The sequence below is a fragment of the Camponotus vicinus genome, unplaced genomic scaffold (genome assembly GCF_025532165.1).
Source record: "Camponotus vicinus isolate PSW18456_S1 unplaced genomic scaffold, iyCamVici1.0 SCAF_1, whole genome shotgun sequence".
Classification (NCBI taxonomy): Eukaryota; Metazoa; Arthropoda; class Insecta; order Hymenoptera; family Formicidae; genus Camponotus; species Camponotus vicinus.
The window spans coordinates 11049881-11071727 of NW_028141945.1; the positions used below are offsets into that span (position 1 = coordinate 11049881).

General features: G+C 37.8%; 1 long non-coding RNA gene across 10 annotated transcripts in view; it reads left to right on the forward strand.

Moving 5' to 3' along the window:
• Positions 1–21847, forward strand: part of LOC145974398 (uncharacterized) — a 203879-nt gene that overhangs the window by 34615 nt on the left and 147417 nt on the right. For 9 of the 10 annotated variants that reach the window (XR_014439666.1, XR_014439672.1, XR_014439670.1 and 6 more), the window contains one exon: positions 355–398. This is a non-coding gene — a long non-coding RNA (uncharacterized LOC145974398). Of the gene's footprint in view, positions 1–354; positions 399–11509; positions 11569–21847 lie in introns of those variants that run through there. The other variant, XR_014439673.1, reaches the window with a different exon arrangement.

Here is a 21847-nt window from a genome sequence, read left to right on the forward strand (position 1 = left end):
TGCAATGATTGCACGATAATTCTCGTATAATTCTTTTATGTGATATATATAAATTTTTTCTTTTATTTAATATATTTTCAGACACATATGTATATATGTATATAATGTTTTTACAATATTAAGATGTTTAGATTATTTGTGTGTATATAATAAGAATTATATATTTACTTATTAAAAAAATTATATAAAAGTTTATTTAATAAGTTTTTTTCTAAAATTATTTAATTTTTCCATTAAAGATGTATTTAAATGAATGAAAAATTTTTAATTGCACGCGTTAGATATTTTTGAAAAATTAATGATTTTATAAACTGCAGTACATATTTATAATTTAGATATATTTGCATTTTGCAGAGAGAAATGCTGAAAACTGCAACTCCGCTGTTGCGGATCTATCGGTGAGTTTTATATTACTTTTTACATATAGAGAGACACAACACACACACATATCTATATTTTTTATATATAAATTAAATATTGTCATGTATTAATTTGCAATTCAGACAAAAGCATTAAGATAGATAAGCATTAAGATAATGTCAGATATTAAATTAGTCAAATAATTAAATCTTTATGAAAGTAGAATAAATTAAATAATCTTTTCAAAAATCAAAATTTATATTATCAAAATATTTAAAATTCTCGTTCGTGTATGCAATAACAATAAGTTTTACGTATAGAAAAATTTCTGTTAAAAAGTCACTGCTAAATTAATTAAGAACTAAATACTCAATTATATTAAGTGTACGTTACGGAATTTTACGCGTATAAATAAAAATGAGCCTCGACACTTATAATATAAACAATATAAGAAAATAAGAATCTAACAAAAACTGCATCGCTTTTTTACATTATTGTTTACTCTTTATATATACAATTTTCACATTTCGATATTTTTTTGCGATTTATATTTTAAATATTTGCGCATGTATATCACGGGCGCGTGAGTGGCGTTTGTCGGTTGATTAACCATTGAAACATTGCATAAAAATTGACAAGTGAAGTCCGGTCGATTGCAACGAAAAGAGAATCGAGCCGAACAACGCGTCGCGAGGCCTCGTTCGCTCGTAGCCTAAAATAGGACGCATCGCAACGGTCTTTTTTTCCGCCGCCGATCGATAATCCATCGTGCAACAGCTTAACCTTCCACGGCGCGAGTGACACAACGAGCGAGAAGAGAATTTCTTAGTATGAAACTAGGCACTAACTTATGGCGCGCATAGTTAGCCGTTACCTTACTCCGCGCGGTTTCGTACTTGTCGGAGATCGATTATCGTACACATATCGCGATACTATATCGCATTATATGAAGGAAATGCAAATTAATCGTTGTCGGATTAAATGAAGGGAGATTTGTATCGAACGAAATCCTAAACACGAAGATAATCCAGTCAGTTTGGGCCCTTTAAACGGCATTTTAACAAGACCGACTGGATTTATATTCTGTGTCTTTGTCTAAAAAATATAGATATTTTCATTGATAAAATATTTGGCACTTGGAAACTTGCAGTTTCAAATTTAAAATATTTAACATTCATATATTTTATTCTTTATATTATTTTTTAATATTATATTTATATTATTTTTTAATATTATATTTAGTATTATATTTATATATTATTTTATTTTTATTATTACATGTTTTTTATTGATATTTAAAATACATTTGATGCCGTCTTTTAACATTTCTAAATTCTGACGTTCTTAAATTCCTGGAACGTAGAAACTGCAAGAGTTAGAATTGCTGTTACGCAAGCTGCGTATAGACTCGAGCTGCATCAATTATGCAGCTAGAAAAACCTCCGTTTACTCCTTCAATATCACGTTGACAATAACAATGTAAAGAATTCAATGTCGATGCATCTAGAGATGCATCGCGCTCCGAAATATGATTTTATTCGTTGAATTATTTTTTCGACATGGACTCTCGTAATTGAATTTCGCGATATGTTAAGGCGTTATCCGGAAACGATCTCACCCTCTTTTTCTTCAAAGAAGTTTCCACTTTCCATCTTGGTGAACGCGACGGGCTATAAGATAATGAAAGAAGGATGCAAAAGTTATACGTGCGCAGGAATTATGCATCATCTTTTGGTCGCGCGACGAGGAAGGTATTTTTTAACCTTGTTCGCGTTGTTTACTGTTTTTATCGGCTACATCGCATCTGTTCTTTCATGATCGAGACTCTTTTTCTGGCACCAAAGGTCGCGATTCAGACATGCTTTGACGGACAATGTCAAACTCGTTGTGCATAAATCAGACATTGTATATAGCCTGTGCAAAAGCTATTCATCCTCCGTAAATCAAGGAGATTGCAAGAAGAATAAATTTCTATCTCGCGAATAATACGAAGTAACTATGCTCGCTGAAATTTTTAATTCAACAAGCATTATTAAAAGATATTGGATAATTAGTAGGTTATACTTTGCCTGGTTATTAGTAGCATTATAGGTGCTTAAGCGAAAAAAGGTGTAAATAAACTCGCTGTAAATATTAAGCGCGTTGCGGGGGATAAATGAATATTATTTATACAGCGACCTGATAGCGCAGGCTATAAAAGCGATTTATAAAAAAAAAATCTTCACGCCGCGTCATCCAACACTTGCACGCGCGATGGTGCAAAGACAAAGTACCTTCCCACCTCGAAACCTCGTGTTCTCCGAAGAAATACTCTGAAAGAAACCTCTTCCGCCCGCCTAAGCGCGCTCTTTATCACGAAGAAGAATGTTTATTACGTAAACAACGGCTGGCGGCGTGATGCAAAGTGCCGGCAAGAGGTAAATAGTATATCGCATTTAAAGTTCGACGGCGAAATGTTTCGTAATGCAAATTAATCTCGATGTAAATACACGACGCGATTGCATTTCCAATGCGCGGCCGACGATTGAGAAGTATACATTTTTAATGTCTAATTCAAATAGTAAGAGATAGGGGGAGGGGGGTAAAATATCTGTGAATTTATTTATTTTTTTTAGACAAAATTCATACCAGCAAAATTTTCTTTCCACTTTAGAGAGATATTTAAATTCGATTTCTGGGGGAATTAATTTCCGACAGTTCGGGGAAGTTGCCTCCTGTCAACCCACCCTGCTCTTTTAAGGGTCCTCTTCGCCGAAAGCGAAGAATCGCTTCGCGAAATTTGGTCGCGTGCTCGCGCTCCATATAAGATTTTACATCACATGTGACACGTACACACATGCACACGTACACACGTACACGCGACGGATGGACGCAATGCACAGCACGCTATCGATCCGCGTTTTTGCGCGGTATGTCAACTCGTTACCGGACGTTGATCGAAGAGCGCAAGGTACACAATTACGCAGCGAGAGAAGAAGGATCGTCCAAGAGCTTCGCCCTTTTCGACGCGCAATAAAACTGCACTCGCGGATCATAATTGGGCGACGTACACCGTTCTGCAATCAAACGACAGACGGGAAAATTCTCCTCAATCTGGGACAAGTTACTCCAGAAAATATCGGGGAGCTGTTTTACTAACGTCGAATTCCTCCGCAAAAAAATCACGGAAAAAGGAGACTCCCGAATGGAGCGATATGATAATCCTTGGTCCTAATTTCTCTCCTATTTCATGTGATATCGAGGTGGAACGAGATCCGGAGCGAGTCTCGCGAAGAGGGCAGGGTCGTCCGTGGAAAGTTCATCGCGCTGCGGCCTTTTTTCCGCATCAAACGGCTCGTCGGGGATGGTAATATTAGCCCGACGTTTTCCTGCTGATTTGACTTTAATATCGGCAACGAGACGATATTCATTTCCGTGGCCGCGGGCAAAGAGCGCAATGAAAATATTGCGTTACATCCGCCGGGACGGTATTACCGGGCGAAAAGAAAAAGCGGGAAAGGCTCCTTAGAACATTGTATGATGGCACACGTACTTTAGACGACGAAGGGAGAAAAAAATATGTCAACCGCGCGGCGCGCAGGCAAGGTAAAGCGGATTACATTACGCCGTGGAAATATCTGAACCAACTTGGGGGTGAGGAGAGCAGAGGGGTAGGGGGATGCGGGAGGAATAAGAGAAGGATTCGCAGTAGAAACGTTGCTAAGAGTATAAATGAGGGAAAAGAAAATACATCGGAACTCTGCGGGCAAACGTCCGTTGAATTTTCCAGCTGAATTATACATTTAATGTCGCACTATGTGTATGTGTGTCGCCAAAAAAAGAGCGTTACTCGATCCGCTGTATAAAGTCGCTATGCAAATTAGGCGTCTCTCGCTCTAATCGCCAACATTATCCTACATTCGGTCATTCGGTCAGGACGTAATTGACGTGACGAGGGGTAATGTTTAAACCACGATGATTGCATTAAAATTCTATTTAAGTTTGACCTTAATTAATTTAACTTGACGTGGAATTTGCATTTTACGGAAAAAATGTGGGTAGATGTACTTGACTGAGATTAATACGTAAATGCCATCGATTAAATCGAACGCATCAATCCAATCAATTTACGCATTTAAATAACAATTTTTTTATTAAATGCGTTTCTGTTTCATGTACACGTAAACATGAATTTTTAAGCGGTATTAATCTTGTAGTAATTTTTTCGAGTAGAACCTGACAAGGCGAGTCAATTGTTATCACTGTTTATTTCAATATTGGATAAAAATAATAATAATAATAATATTATTATTATTATTGACAACAGACACATTTTAACAAAATTCCTATAAATTGCACTTCTCGAGTATCTGGGAAATTTCGGCTGTTTGGTTATTATAGGGATGGAAACGAAACGGATACCACGTTACTGGGTCGCTCACGCGTAGCACGCGCGCTATCGATTTGGTTTCCTTGCGGCAGGATGACAACCTAGGGTAACCCAGCACGTTAATCGTGTATATGTATATATGTATAGAGGCAGGTTCTCGTAGGCTAGGTTACGGTGAATCGGCATGCAGGATTAGTCACGAGCAAGCTTGCCTCTGGGTAATGACAGCTGCTACCAGTATGCGCTATTCTAGTCATCAACTGCAACTATCAACGCCTTCAACCACCAACATCGGGTAATAGTTGTTGTTGTCGAGACGCAACTTCGCGGGTAATGACGGGAATCCGTTGAACAATGTCGAAAATTCGTTTCTAGTCTTGCTTTTAAGCGTACTCGAGATCGATTTTGTTCACAAGTGGCTAATGTAGGGAATTTGACGTTGAGAATTTTTCTTGATAAATTCTTAATTAATAATCTGATTTGATTTCCGCGTGCAACTTTGACATTTGATTTAAAAATCCCTCGTTTATTGCGAAACTCCTTTGTTTTATCTCGACGCATTTTATCCTGAAGAATATAACGACTCCAATTTTCAACTAGAGAGTCTCTAACCGACCACATCATCGATGATGGACGCTCGGGTTCCGGAGCACCTACCTTCGCCAACGGCGCGAAGGAGCTCTTTAAATTTTTCCTTTTTCCCTCCCCTTCGCTTCGATCGTTCGCTCGGTGGTACAGCTCTTTGGTTTCGAGGCTGTAATTTAGTGCAGCTTCGACGTCGTGTAATGGAAGCGAGATTCACGTCGGTGAGCAATTCGTCGTGGACCAATGGAACCGAATCGGGCCCGGAGAGTTGCAACCGTTAAAAGATGAAGAAAAGAAAACGGCTGTTAATATTGTGTCACCCCGAATCGTTCCATCATCGATCATGAGGCTCGAGTAATCAAGAAAGATAACCGCTAGTTGCAACTAGGATAAATGGCTCATATTTCTTGTCCGCGAAATTTACGACTAACTACTCCTCGATGCAATAACTAGATAAATCTGTCTCTGTATTGCTTTCTTTATTTATATTAATTCTACTTATTAATTCTAATTTATTGTGTAATAAATTGTAATCAATTATAATTAATAAAAATTATATTTCTCTTTAATTATATTACGTTGGGGCTATTTTCATACACATATATATATGCGCATTAAAATATAATAAATCTATATACCTTATTTGTACATTATGATTTCATTGACACAATGTTGCATTGCGGTAAAGAATGTTAGCATCAAGGTTTATTATCCCGTCATAAGAAATGTAGAATACAAAATCAATAGCAGCGCGTTCCGTTTCATGAGAGGTGCAAGATTTATGACTGTTGCAACTTACTCTAGTTTCAAGTAGCCCTATCAAACTCGAGACGGCTCGTCTGACGTGGATTTGATTATTTAAATATCACGGATCGTGAAGACGAGACGACACGTGAAGAAACGATGGAAAGAAAACTCGGATAGTGAAATTTTGTTGGTTCGTTGATTTTATTCTCGCGATTTTATTCGTTGCGTGACAAGGGGAGGAAGGATAATGGTTACTATTTTACATGTTCCGATGACTGATGCAACGCGCCGAGATTTTATTAAGCTTGAAGAGCGATATATTTTCCTCTAGGTTCTTTTTTTTTACCAGGAGAGAAAAATATTTCCCAGTTTTTAATTTCGTACTTTGGTTAACCGCAGAAATGCAAATTTCTGCATGAAGGATAGCCTCCACTGGAAACTGCTACGGTCTCCGATGCCCGCATATTTCCTCTAAACGACCTCGCAGAAAATGCACTTATGACAAAGTAGTAGCGAGGCGACATTGTATTTGGCACATAATCAATAATTTACTGTTCTCGTAAATCAGAGAGAGAGGGAAAGAGAGAAAGCGAGGGAGAGAGAGAGAAAGAAATGATAGTAAAAAAAAAAAAAAAATTTTGTGTAAAGGACGATAATACTCTTATTTGTTGTTATACGTTACATTCCAAAATCCCGTCGCATTAACGCGGATTAATATCGCCGTTTATCTCGCGTGGCGTTCATATATGTTTAATCGCGCTCGGACTTTTCTAGGAATGTAATCCTCGCAAAACGGCTTTGCTTTGCGTGGCCAGCGACGAAGCGATCGTATAACCAAATGTAAATTCTAGGCACGTATAATCCCGAGGTCTGCGAAATCCCCGAGGGAACTATATCCTTCGCTATATGGGATCCTATAAAGAAATAGAGTCGACTATTATAAAAGTATCTATCAATATTTTCACCCATTCAAGCATCATATCACCCGTATCATGGCGCAAGTGGCATAAATGTGTATCACTTGGAAATATTTCTATAAAAAATGATGTCAAAATGGAGACGTTATCGTAGATGCAAATGAAATTAGAAACGAAGGTTAAAAATAACGATTAAACGATATCTAAAAAAATCAGATCTTTCTCAACCATCTTTATGAAACTGATGGGAAATTTGTCTACTCTCTGGTGTCTAATATCTAGTGTCTATTGCAAATTGTCGCATCGGACGCGTGAAATTTCAACGAACAAGAGAGAGATCAAAAGCATGTCTGGACAATACGCAGCTTATCTCCTCGTTATTCGCGTTATCCCTCAGCTCTCTGGCGAATTACTCGAGCCCAATCGGGCGTGCGATCGGCGACACAGGGAAGGAGAGAAGGGCGCGACGCAGGACGAAGGGACCCGAGGACGTAGGGAGCAGAGGATGCCTTGTCGCTTGTCTAGCTCCTCGAGGGACGCTCGAGGGACAAGAGAGGGCGCCAGGTGGATGATCCTCCGAGGACGGTTCGACGGAGTCTGGAACAGGTCAAAAGTGGACCGGAGAAAGGGCAAGCGCGGCGAGAGGGAGAGGAGACGGATTCGACGGAGACCAGACCAGAGCGAGGCAAGAGAGAGTAGCAAGAGGTAGGCAGAAGGGGCAGGTTGGCCCAAAAAGTCATGCAAGAGTCAAGGAACTCTGCGGGACACGGACCAAGGACCGACGGCGGTTTTCTTATCCCTCCTAAACCGCTCGTTAGACGCTGTCTCTCTTTTCCTCTCCTTTCTCTTTCTTCTTCGTACTTTCCCTCTGCCTTAGCCCTTTCTTCCTACCCATCTACCGTCCTTTCCCCCGTTTCCTCCTGGGTGCACCAACGGAGCAGGATTCGAGAGAAGGAGAGGGGAAGGACGGCGTCAGCCAGGAGACGGCACTGACCTAAAGCAACACGGCCGACAGTTGGATCCCAAAGCGTGGAGGAGAGAAAGAATGCCGGGGCTGAAAAGGAAGCAACGGAGAGAACGGGGCCAGGGGCCGGGGAAAATTAATGGCGACGTGCGCTCGACATTTTTGCGGGCCAACGTCCGGGAGTTTTCATCTTCCGCGCGCCGGAAGAGATCGTCTTCGGGGGCGGGATTGTCGCGCGTAGAGCCAACCCCGGCGCGAAATTTTCGCTTGTTAAGTGGGGGCATTTGTTTTACCTGGCGGAGTCGGGTGAAACATGGCCGCGGCTGGATTCGACCGATATTCCGGCACTTTTGTCGACGATGAATCGACCCCAAGTCCGTGGACGTAATTTGTAAATGAGCAGAAAAAGTTACTAATTAACGCGGGGAAACTGAGATATTCAGATGTTTATTTGCAAACTGTACAAGTAGGGAGAGACGGGCGACTCTTAACTTTCCGTTTCACATGAAGACTAAAATACATCATATTTCAATCCTTTATATAAGTGGAGGAAGCAAGTCGCAACGAACTGATGGATTAAACTCGCGCTCAGGAAGATCGATGTCGATCATAATGTCGCGTCCCAACGAGAACCTCGGCAGTTCTCGATTCGTTATCGTGATATTTACGTCGTGGCGTTCCTTCTTTACTTTGCTCTTCTGTCCGGTGCGATCGCGTATATTACCGTGATAAGACTCGACGAGAGAGCGTACCGTACCGTTGGGATTCCAATTTCATCGACCGGATCGTGAACCTGTTTTTCTGTGAGACCTTAATATCCGCTCCTAGTTGCTTCCACTCGCAAGGTCCCGTCCAATCGGGAGAGGGGTCTTCGATTTTCCTACTTTTATGACACTTCATCCTCGGTCGTTCTGATACCCGCCATCGTTTCTTCTCATCCGGAACGAGGCAGGAAGAATGAGGGTTTCGTTCATGCTTTTACGGAATACGCATCGCAGCGCGTAATTGTTTGTAATTGCAGCGGTTTGTTGTCGAGCGGGAGAGATAATGAAAAGGAAGAGATTTCGTACCGGAAGATTTGTTTTATTTTTTCACGATGAAAAAGTTTAACTAGAACGAGGCAATTTTCCTAAAATACGATGATATAAAGATTCACTGAAATTCGTGCAATGAATCCGTAATCTTGATTAAATCTGATAAAACAAACACTTCCGCGAAGGCACGTGTTTGTTTCCAACGTGTTATCGACCTATTTGCTCATGTAGTCAGATGCATGATATGAATTGAATAATATTCCAATTTTATGAAATATGATACTGATCAGTTCTATAAAAATTTATCGTAACGGTTGCTGCTTGATTACAGAGTTTGATGAAATTATAAATATATAATTAAATATGAAAATAAGAGCAAAATTAAGCTACAACTAAAAATTCAATTCTCTCTTATTTTCTCTCTCTCTCTCTCGCTTATTTTTTTTTCGATATGTACATCTAATATACTTAACACATTCCTTTCACAAAACGCGTTACATTCTATGATGCGCAATATGACACATACACAGTAAAAAATAAAATGTTAATTTTAACATTTTTCACATGTCCTAGAAAGTCCACTCTAAATAAGTTAAAATAACTTATTCGTCGTATGTTATTTATTGACAAACTTTCTCTTACAAAAATCTTAAATAATTGACACAATATCTTACATTTATTTTTGTTATTGTGACTTTAAATGTAATGTAAAAATAACATACAAATTAATTAAAAATTACATGAAAAAATAGTTACAATAACTCATAAGAATTGTTGTAGGACATTAACATATAATAGTAATTATTTTAATTTAAATTATTTATAATAGAAACATTTGATTTTAGTAAATTTGAATATTTTGTATGTCAAAGTTCAAGATTATTTGAAGATTTACTTTAACTTTTCTTAAAATGTTGTAAACTGACGTTGAGACATGTTGATTGTTTAAAATGATTATGTTAAAAATACTCAAAATAATATTCCATTTCTAAGAGACATATACAAAGTGTTAAGTTATGAAATTGACATAAATGTAACACATGAAAATGTTATAAAAATAATAACATATCAGTTGTATGTTAATTTTACATTAAAGTACTAATCAAAACGTGGTAACACAAAAAAACTTTAACATATGGACGCACAATTTTTTACTGTGTATGCTACATATAATTTGACATTTAAACGTACCTTTCGAGTATTATTCAAAAATCTATCCCGAAATAATTACTTTTTTACATTGATAAAAAATCAGTGTGTTGGTAGATGTTTATAAAAAATAGCGAATACGCACATAACATGTTTAAAAAATTGTATCAAATATTCGGGGCAAAATACTTTTCATGAAGATATAATCAAGTTATTTTTCACTATTTGTATAAAAAAAAATATTAAATAATTTATCTGCATCTAATTTTTCATGAAGAAAAGCGAGGATGCTTTAACAAAGAAGCAACATTTTATATCTGTTAATTTGACAATTTGCATTTGCGTTTCTAGCATCAATCTATTAGAATAACAAGCCTATGCCGACGATACTGCATTTTTCGTACATCATGTATATCTGTTACATAGTTCGACGCCAAACTCTGTAGTTGACTAAAAACAAGTCAATTTGAATCAATTAGCGAACGCATGTGTAAAACACGGTGACGATGAGTTACTGATAAAAGCGCGCGTGAAACGCATGCATAGCTGCAAAAATTGTTCGGATGCGTTTTGACGAGCGCGTGTGTGACACGCACATACGCACACCGCTTTGCGCGTGGTGCCACGCGCATTATTCGTATATTTCACCGTAAATTTTTCCATCTCGCCGTGTGTCCGCACGTGGCGTGCATTTTTCACCATTTTTTTTGGTAATTCAATACGTCGCCCATATACATAATACAGTTAGCGGTGTGAAAAAGCTGACGATAATTGATCGCGTCGCAGAAACAACGTTTGACCGCGCTGTAATAATTTTTATCACCGGTACACTTTTTATCGGCCGGACAGCGGAATTATTTGGCACCTTTGAAAAAAAAAATCTGATCGGGTTTGCGACAAATATTTATTCGCCAATGCATATTTCGAGAGGGAAAAAAATGCACTCTTCATTATCCTCGCGCCTGCACAATTTCGAAACATTCCTTCGGGAATTCTTGATCCCTCAAGTTGCGTAAAACAAAGAGCTTTCAGTCTAATTAACGTTAAAGCGCGATGCGACATGGTTGCAAAGGGACTTTAAAATTTCGCTAGAATTTCGAAGAGGAATTCCATTGGTTATACGTGCGACTTGAGGGAATCTTAAAGCCCTCGAATGTAATTTAAAAAATCCATTTTTGGACTTACTTTAGATAAAACAAAAATATTTCTACAGTCCAGTTTAAAAAAAAATTGACGCATATCACTTAGAATGACAGGTGCTTCAGAAGTCATTCTGAAGGCATCCTTGCATAGAGATGACTATCCTTGAGGATCCAAGTAGCAGGCGATTCTTCGAGAACCTCATTTTCTCGTCGAAGGAGGAACCGAACCCATTGTTTTTCAGGGAGTGGGAAAAAGTTGGAAGAAGAGGGCAAGGAAGGACGAGCGAATCGCCGCTGAGGTGCATTGTTTCGATATGCCACACCTGCACGAACTTTGTACGCAAAAGTCGGCGCGAAGATGGCTTTGCCGGTGCAAATAGAATTTCAAGAGTCGCACATTAAACGCTTTATATCGCCGGCGCACAACCTTTTACGACCTTACGACCCGGTCTCCACGGTGACATTGCGAGGACCTTTTGTACGACGGTAATGCCCTCGGTCCCCGACGAAACTTGCGCGCGAGATGAACAACGAAGCTTCGCTTATTTATTCAGCGGAATTCTCCATAGATACTCGCGATAAGTACTGTCAAACTTTTTTATTCATCCCTCATTTTGAGCGATATATTTTTGAAGCAACGTTGCCAGAAAATTTTAATCCCAATAAACAATTAAATACTGAATAATGCAGACGAAAAAATTGAAAATTCGAACTATTGTGTGCTTTAAATCATTTACTTACATAATAAATGTAATTTTTTTTCGATCAATCAATTTATTCATCTTATGTCTGAATCCAACGAGGGCAACTGCGCTTATAGCAAATGTCTTATTGGGAATGAATCGACTCGGCGCGATTAAGTTTCTCATAAATATGCACATAAATGCACGCTTCTCGCGAAACGAATTCGCAGCGGGATGCCGCCAGCTGATTTCCTCTGATGAGTCGCGTCGACCCGATTTGCGGGCAAAAATAAGCGCGTGTCCGTCGAGTGTTAAATCCATAGATCACTTTGTCGCCGATTAAGGCCTCGGTCAACGAGCCGCGGCTTCCGAGCTACGCGCGAAGCGATCCTGCTTCGCGAGATGACCCACTTGTACGCGAGATCGCCGTTCATCGCGTAAAAGCCGGAGACGCCGCATCGCGATTTCCTGAATGTATCAACGAGACGCGCTGACGATGAGCGTTTAAAAATATCACCGGCGACAGAGTTGATTGTCGGAATGCCACGTGAATGCGACGTGAAGCGATGCGTAAGACGTGCGTAAGCATGGAAACGTGCGTGTCGTGGGACCGTCAGGTGGCCGCGTCGCTTTTGATAAACGAGTCGTTAAGGTACTTTCGGATGAGGGTAACATTCTCTTTTTCTTTTTCTCTCCTTCACCGAGGTCGGCATCGTACATACATGACACAAATGTTTTTAGAAAACGGCGGTCCTTGCCATTATTAAAATAATAATTATATCTGAGAGAGAGAGAGAGAGAGAGAAATATTTCTTTAAAAAAATCTTAATGTGGGCTTTGCAATATTTAATATTTATAGTTTAAGAGATTTTTGTTGTAATTTCCAAGTTTTCTTATATATGATATCATTTTCGCAAAATAATTTATACAGGGTGAGCCATTTTAAGTTACCCACCCCAATACTTTTTTATTTTTGAATGTACAACAAAATGTTTCAAATAAAAGTTGCTTGACTTCGAGGGGGACAGAAGATGGTGGTAAAAATTTGACCTTGGATAGTCATTTGAAGGTCACATAAAGGTCACCTTCAATTTCTTAAATGGAACCTACTATTTTTCATTACATATTCTTGTAGCTTATCTCGAGAGCTTTCCAAAACACTATAATTAAGTACCTTTTCGTTAAGTACTTTTTGAGTTATGAGGCTTAAAATAATTTCTTAATTTTACATAAACCGTAAAATATCTTGTAAAATATTCATTTTTCGATTATCTTACCTTAATACTTTTACGTACAAAATAATGAGAGGAATCAATTGGTCTAAAGAAAACACATAATTGTTTCGAAAAAAAAATGTAATTGTTAATTGCAAATTACATTTTTTTTTTCGAAACAATTATGTGTTTTCTTTAGACCAATTGATTCCTCTCATTATTTTGTACGTAAAAGTATTAAGGTAAGATAATCGAAAAATGAATATTTTACAAGCTATTTTACGGTTTATGTAAAATTAAGAAATTATTTCAAGCCTCATAACTCAAAAAGTATTTAACGAAAAGATACTTAATTATAGTGTTTTGGAAAGCTCTCGAGATAAGCTACAAGAATAGGCAATGAAAAATAGTAGGTTCCATTTAAGAAATTGAGGGTGACCTTTATGTGACCTTCAAATGACTATCCAAGGTCAAATTTTTGCCACCATCTTCTGTCCCCCTCGAAGTCAAGCAACTTTTATTTGAAACATTTTGTTGTACATTCAAAAATAAAAAAGTTATTGGGGTGGGTAACTTAAAATGGCTCACCCTGTATATATGTATGTGAAAATAAACATATACATGAACATAAATACATATTATGACATATACATGAAAATAAATTATATATATGTAATTTACTTCCATATAAATTATTCTACAAAAATTATATATACAGGGTGTTTCTTAATAAGTTCGAAAAATTTTAGAAGATGATTCTTTGTCGAAAATTAAGGTGGGTTTTTTGTATGAACATATACTCCTATCCCTCTTTGTAGAGTTAAACTGCTTCAAAAATAGGGATAAAAATTAAATTTTTATTTTTTTCTCAAATTTGGAACAAGTTAAAGAAATGAAATTAGGTGGATATTTTCTACTAGTAAAAAGGTTATTTATTAATATTTTTTTTCAGCCTCCCGTATTGTTGTAAGAGAATGAAACTAGTAACCCCTATTCAATTTTGTACTAGAACTTTAGAATTTTATATGAAAAACCCCCCTTAATTTTCGATAAAGAATCATCTCCTAAAATTTTTCGCACTTATTAAGAAACAGCCTGTATATGTACATATAAAAAAACTTGAGATAACGAAGCTTGAAATACAAGAAAAATCTCTCAAATATATATACATAAATTAAATCAGTTATAATATAATTGATATATTTTAATAATCAAATTAGTTTCATAATTAATGCTATTATGCACGAGAGATATTTGAGAAAAAGCGTATGAAAAATTTGAACCGTTAATCGCATAATAATCAATTATAATTAATTATAATTAATTGAAATTAATGATATTATAAATAATTCTCTCATCATCTTCCATATTTTTTAATTTAATTCTCGAAGAGTCATGTTTTACAAGTGATCCTTAGAAAAAATGCATATCTGTCAAACTTGTAAACCAGTCTTTCTCAATATTAACTACTACTCAATATTATACTCCTGGAATCTAGATGCATATCGCATATCATATATAACTAAGCGATAATATTCACTGTTAAGGGAACAGCTAATAGCTTAAAGACGGAGACGCGCATCTGTCGTGAGTAGCTAATCGTCGCCGATCAATATATCCTACGCGCACATACGCAATATAACTGCGCGTAATTAACACCCATTACTAACCACTCGATGCGCGGCCGCGCGCGTTTATGGCTTCTCAGGAGGAGTCTCTGACTCTCGGAATTAGCTCGCGATCGAAGAAATAACCAAAACGATCGAAATGGAGAGATCGAGAGAGAGAGAGAGAGAGAGAGAGAGAGAGAAAGAGAGAAAGAAGGAGAGAAATAGCGCGATATAGACAATGTATCTCCGAGCCTGATATAATTTCGTATATGGCTCCCAGGGCTAGAGTATGGCACATTCCTCTCGCGGAGGAATGTTGAAGGAGGCAACCGCAGGACGACGGTAAAAGAGGAGAGTACGGATAGAACGAGGAGATGGAGAATAAGAAGAACGAGAATATGAGGAACGAACGAACGAGCGAGGAGGGAATCGCGGTGCGTGTACGAACGTCGAACTACTTTTTGCCAGACTTCTCTCCTGCCCTGCCGGTCCATCCTTCGGTGTCCCCTGCACCTCCCCGTGCATCTCTCCCCCAGCGCTTCCTCGTCGTCTTCCCTCATCCGAACGTGCTCGCCCGGCTTTGGCCTCGGCGCTTCTTTTATTTCTCTAGATTTCAAAGCACTCAAACAGGTTTCAAAATCCCGCCCGCGGAAAAATCGGAGTGCCATCCTCTCTCTCTCTCTTTCTCTTTCATTCCCATCCAGCTTCCCGCCTCTCTCTCTCTATCGCTTTCCCCCCGTCGTCCTCTCCTTTTTTTTCTCTTCTACTCTTCCTTCTTCTTCTTCTTTCTCTTCTTCTGCCAGACTGCACTGTGTTGAGCGCTGTAAATCCTCGCTCGTCGCATCGGCCAGCTTTTCGTCGCAGTCCATCATTTGTCCTCTCTGTGTTATCCTGCCCTCTCTTCTTGCAAGTATTCGACATTGTTTCGCAAGGTATGAACGAGGAATGTCGGGTACCATTATGTATTTTCGTCTGTGCAATACTGGAATTTTGCAGCAAACTAAAAGAATTATCCTCGCGCGCGTCTAAAAAAATTGCATTATCTCCATCACGGAAATAGTTACATTATATAATTCGATTTGTCGATATTTATTGCTCCATATTAATACGTACAATCTTGCAAACACGGTTCACAATGATAAATATTTCATTTTAATATATTATCTCATTTTTTTTTCATAGTAATATACAGGATGTTTCTTAATAAGTGCGAAAAATTTTAAGAGATGATTCTTTGTCGAAAATTAAAGGGGGTTTCTCATATAAACATATACTCCTACATCTCTCCCTGTGGAGTTACACTCCTCCAAAAATGGGGGTAAAAATTAGGTTTTTATTTGTTTCTCAAATTTGGAACAAGTTAAAGAAATGAAATTAGATGGATATTTTCTACTAGTAAAAAGGTTATTTATTGATATTTTTTTCAGCCTCCCGTATTGTTATAAGGGGATGAAACTAGCAACCTCTATTCAATTTTTTATTAGAATTTTTTAATAGACCGAAATGTGATCATCTAAAAATATGCATTAAAAAATTTGATTTATTCAGAAACTTTTTTATTTCTTCTATCTTTTTCATAAAATCAGTAGTTTTCAAGAAAAAAAATAAAATACGTTATCGTGCACAGCACGATGCTAAATAGCATACGTTTCGAATTACGACAAGTTAAATTTTAAAATAAAAAGAAAATTAAAGTAAATGTTGGAAAAATTGGAACAAAAACAAAATTATAATAAAAGCCTAAAAACCTAAAAAATAAAAACCTAATTTTTATCCCCATTTTTGAAGGAGTGTAACTTCACAGGGAGGGATGTAGGAGTATATGTTTATATGAAAACCTCTCCTTAATTTTCGACAAAGAATCATCTAAAATTTTTCGCATTTATTAAGAAACACCGTATATATAAAGATTTTTCTTCTTACTCATTCTTGATAAGACTCGCTTCTTTTTTTCCGGTTTTATTCAGCTCTTTGCGAGCTCGTCTAAAGGCTTCTAGTGATCCCGACGAGCAATCTGTCCGTCCAGTCCAGTTCTTCCGCGTTGCCGAAGCGTGAGGTTGCAATATGTTCGATGAGCCGAAGAGATTTTATATTGTTCGTCCGGCGTCAGATTAGATTTCGATTAGAGGGAACCCGAGAATGATGCCGTACGTGTGGTACGCGGAGCTTTTTCTTCTCGCTTTTAAACCACTCGCGATCGCGAACACGATAAATCAACGCGCTCTCGCAAAAGTTGTTTTTTATCGAGGCTCGTTTCCAACGTATCTTACAGCTCATCTTCTCTCGTCACGTTATTTGCATCTCGTATGCAATCAAATCGCGACAAAATTGTAGATTATCGTTTATCAACCATTAAACATTCGCGATTTTTCAATCTCTTTATTTTTTATTGCGCTTTTTTCCCGCACAATTAATAAACGTTCATCTAGTTGATATTAAAGGAAGAAATTTCGTCAAAAATTAAAAATTACACTGGTATACGAAAAAAAAAAATTTGTCTCATCCTTTACAAAATTAGTCAATTTTCACGAAAAATGAGAAAAAAGGTATTATACCATAATATTTTTAATATCTCTAGCTTTCGAGAAAAAATATTTAATCCTTTTAACAAAGCGAAATATTTAATTTAGTAAGTTTTTGCGAGAGAATTTAATTGAACACAAAATCCTCGTTTATTGTATTAATATATTGCAAAAAAACACAAGTAAAATATTATAAATAGAGTAAGTTATAAAATTGCGTTTTTTGACAGCCAGATAATTTTGGACAAAGCCACATATAAATGTTTCGACCTATTTACTTGAGCGTTTCTGTTTTTTTTTCCATTCTACTTTTGGAGCATCATCTCTTGTCACACTTCAATAGTGATGTGAAATTGAATATTTCTCTAAATTTTAAAAGAATCTGTATCAAATAAATGAAAATGAAAGCTAACTAAAAAAGTTTTAAGTGACATGTATTTTTTCTTATATCAAAATTAATAACAATTTACTATTTTATAAGTGAGAAAATATTTTTCATATATTTATTACTGTTATTAAACGTTATCAGTCGTAGCTCCCAATAGTTTGCATCCCTCTGAGCAATTATTAGCATAAGATCTAACAACGATAGGCGTGAAAAAAAAAAGGATTAACTGTTTCATGTAGCCTTGAATTTTCGGTACATCATCAAAACGAAACGCGCTCACCAGCGGGATTTTTTTCGATAAAAGCCGCCCTCAAGCAACATATATTTCGCGGCAAGCGCGAATTCGGTTATTTTGCTCGCTACTCTTTCATTTAGCTTCCTTTCTCGTTTTTTTTTCAACCACCGCGTAAAGTAATTAGCCGCATATGGTTGGTCGTATACGATCCGCGGGCGCGCGTATCGAGAAATCTCGTGTTGTTCCTGAAAACCCTGTGTACGTGCGTATATATTTCATGAAGGTGCGCAGGTATACGCGAATACGAAATGCGATAATGGATGATCGATGGATGAAGAACCAAGAAGAAAAGAGAAAAAGAGTGGTTATTAGTATATTGAGATGGATATTCCGGGATATAAAAAAGTTTGCGCGCGTGTAAAAATATCAACAGAATTTAATAATATTGATGGCGCGGAGAATTAAGGATTAAAGCTCTGATACCGATATCATGGCGAAACGTCCATTTTGGCACATTAAGTTCCATTAATTATATCATATTACATTAGTGATCGGGATATATATAGGTAAGGGCAGGATTTTGCGACGGAATAAAAAAATCTTTCGTGAAAAATTCATTGCTTATTAATTTGTGTCGCTTTAGACTCTCTTTCTCTCTCGAGGCTATATTTAACAAAACCCCGACTCGTTTCTTGCTTCATGACACTTTACATTTGCAAATCCGAGCGCGTTATACATTACTCGCGAAATACGCCTGTCCGGAACAACTTAATACCGCCGACAGGCCCTCTTCTTCTCCGTCCGAAGGAAAACCCGCGGGCTGGCTAACGGAAAATGTACGAGTAACAAATGTTTCGACATTAGCGTTAAGGTGCGAGCGCTGGAAAAAATGCGCTCGAATCTTTCCATCGAGGCGTGTAACACTAATACGCCGGAGGGAGGCGGAGGGGGAGGGAAAAAGTCCGGGAGCGAGAGCTTAAGGAGACGAAGAAACAACATCAATTTGAGCCACATGCATCGCTCTGGCTTCGTATTTAGGTGGATAATCGGCTTACCGTGGCAGCCCACTTGCAGCGAGTGCATCTGCAACGGACGGCGGTTGCATGCGAGCCACCATCGCCGTTGGCAGTCAGCGCGCATGCACAGCCTCTGACTGTCATTAGCGAGGAGTGTTAATGCCGAAGGTTCTCGCGTTAATGACGAAGTGCTGTCCCCGTCGCACAGGACTCCGCGAATGAAAAACGTTTCGAAGGTATGGCCGCGGAATTTTCTTGGCTCCTCCGTGCGCCACTTTTTGCCCGTCCTGCAAATTGCACGTCCCGAGTTTTCTGAAAGTTGCGACAACGACGGCAGAATCATCGGATCATAGGGAATAGCGTAGATTGGTTGAGTTGTACATCGATATTCAATATATACACAGTAAAAAATAAAATGTCAATTGTAACATTTTTCACATGTCCCAGAAAGTCCACTAAATTTTAAGTTAAAATAACTCATTCGTTGTATGTTACTTATTGACAAACTAAAAATGTTAAATAATTGACACGATGCTTTACATTTATTTTTGTTATTGTGTAATGTAAAAATAACATATAAATTAATTAAAAATTACATGAAGAAATGGTTACAATAACTCGTAAGAAATGTTGAGGACATTAACATATAATAGTAATTGTAATTTAAATTATTTATAATAGAAACATTTGATTTTAGTAAATTTGAATATTTTATATGTCAAAGTTCAAGATTATTTGAAGATATACTTTAACTTTTCTTAGAATGTTAAACTGACTTTGAGACATGTTGATTGTTTAAATTGATTATGTTAAAAATACTCAAAATAATATTCCATTTCTAAGAGACATATATAACAAAGTGTCAAGTTATGACGTTGACATAAATGTAACACATGAAAACGTTATAAAAACATGGAGGTTATTATTAATTTTATATTGAAGTACTAATCAAAACGTGGCAACACAAGAAAATTTTAACATATGGACACAAATTTTTTACTGTGTACGCAATTTTTTCGTGGCCGATCCTTCAAGAATGTAAAAGTCAAAATAAAAATCTTTGGAAATCTCGTTACGTCACAAGAATGGAAATGATTTACATCTCTGTTATATGACTATATCGTTTGACACTTATCTTTTTCGACACACAATAAACGCGAATTGTCATAAATAACTCGAGAGCTCGAGACGATGATCGATGCGACGACAAAGAGACGCATCGTCGCATAAGGTATCGTCGCATTCGCGTTAATTAAATTCGTTATCGTCAAAATCATTATCGACGTAACTATTATTAGTACCGTTACCGTTACCGCTACTAGGACTACCACTATTACGCGGATAATTAAGCGGCTTATGATTACGCGGTAATGGCAACGATAAATAGATCACGTGTGCCGACCCGCTCGCGTCTATTAAATTATTTTATACCTGTGATTCCGAATTATTATATCCGGTGTTTCTGATTGCCGTGTATCGTGTAAATGCGTTTATACGCGCACATGTGAACGCGCCCATCGTACGGCTCTTTCAGAGCGTAGTTACAATTAAAAGGGATTATAGAAAGGGTGTTAAAATGTGACTGCGGTATGCTTTCAACGCGCATTTCTCACAATTAAAGAAATTAGCTTTGTTTGAGGAAGGGACGCGCAGTAAAATGTAAAAAATATTTTCGCGCACAACGCATTACGCGATAATGATATTGCTTCAAACATAAAGAGGACTCCCAAAAATATCAAGCTTGTTGCTTTGAAAACTCCTCGTTTCCACGATAAATAAACTGAACCTCGTTACTTTAATTATCAATGCAAAACTCATACATCAACAATAGTTCTTCTCTAATTTACCGATAATTTTGAAACACTCGGTATACGCGTGAAGCATAAAATAATGTATACATTACCATTTGCCTCTCGTAAGCATGGCATACGGAATGAGAGGAAGAAAGCGCGGAGAAGGTGAACGTGGAGAATTCTATTTTTTTTTTTACGTAACTTACAGAGAGACTAACACGCGAAACCGTGTACCGTGTTTCGCCGCTGCATTTGCATTCCTTCCCTTCTTCGTGGATTCCACATGCTGTTCTTCGGTGATATTCTCGGCTAAGGGGGCGGATGCCGGCGACGTCGATGTTCAGCCGCTGTTTCGCGTAAGTGAAACTGGTTGGCCCACCGGGTGTCGTAAGCTGTCCTAGGTATTACGCGCTCCCCGATTTACATGCGTGTTTCTCTATGGAACACGGTGAAATTTCGCGAGGCTCGAATTACGAATCACCGCGGATTATTCGTAGGAGAAACGACCCTCGGTGGATGAAACATTTCGGACCGCGTACAAGCGCAATTAACTCTTCGCGCTCCAATTTCGCCCGAGCGTATGTTTTAAATTATTTCGGAGCATTCTTTGCGGAGGCAGATAATATCCGACGATAAAGATATATCAATAATTTCGGTGAAAATATGACAAATAATTCGACGTAGATTTTCCGCAAGAATAAAAATTGCAGCTCGTGTAAATTCAATATCGATTCGCAAGATTTCTGTCAATTATTTCATAAACATTTTTTACGAAATGTAAAAGTCACGAAAGATTGCGCGAGTTACGGCACTTTCCTCTCTAGTTTCGAGTTCACGACTTATCATCAGCGGCGAAACTTAACGCTGGAAGTCGAAAAAGATCGACGTTACTTGCGATTCCTTTGAAAATTTCCGCAGGCGATCCGCGAAAGTTTAATACGCGACGGACATGGATAGAAATTTTCAGAGATCCTCTCGACTTTCGCGTTATTATGTTTGAAAGTAACTATCGGGGGCTTCTATCGAAGACGGGGAAGGTGGGGGCGAGCATATGGGAGGAGAGGGATATCGAGAACGATTCTTAAATGCAAATATCCATGTGCATTTTTATGCACCTCG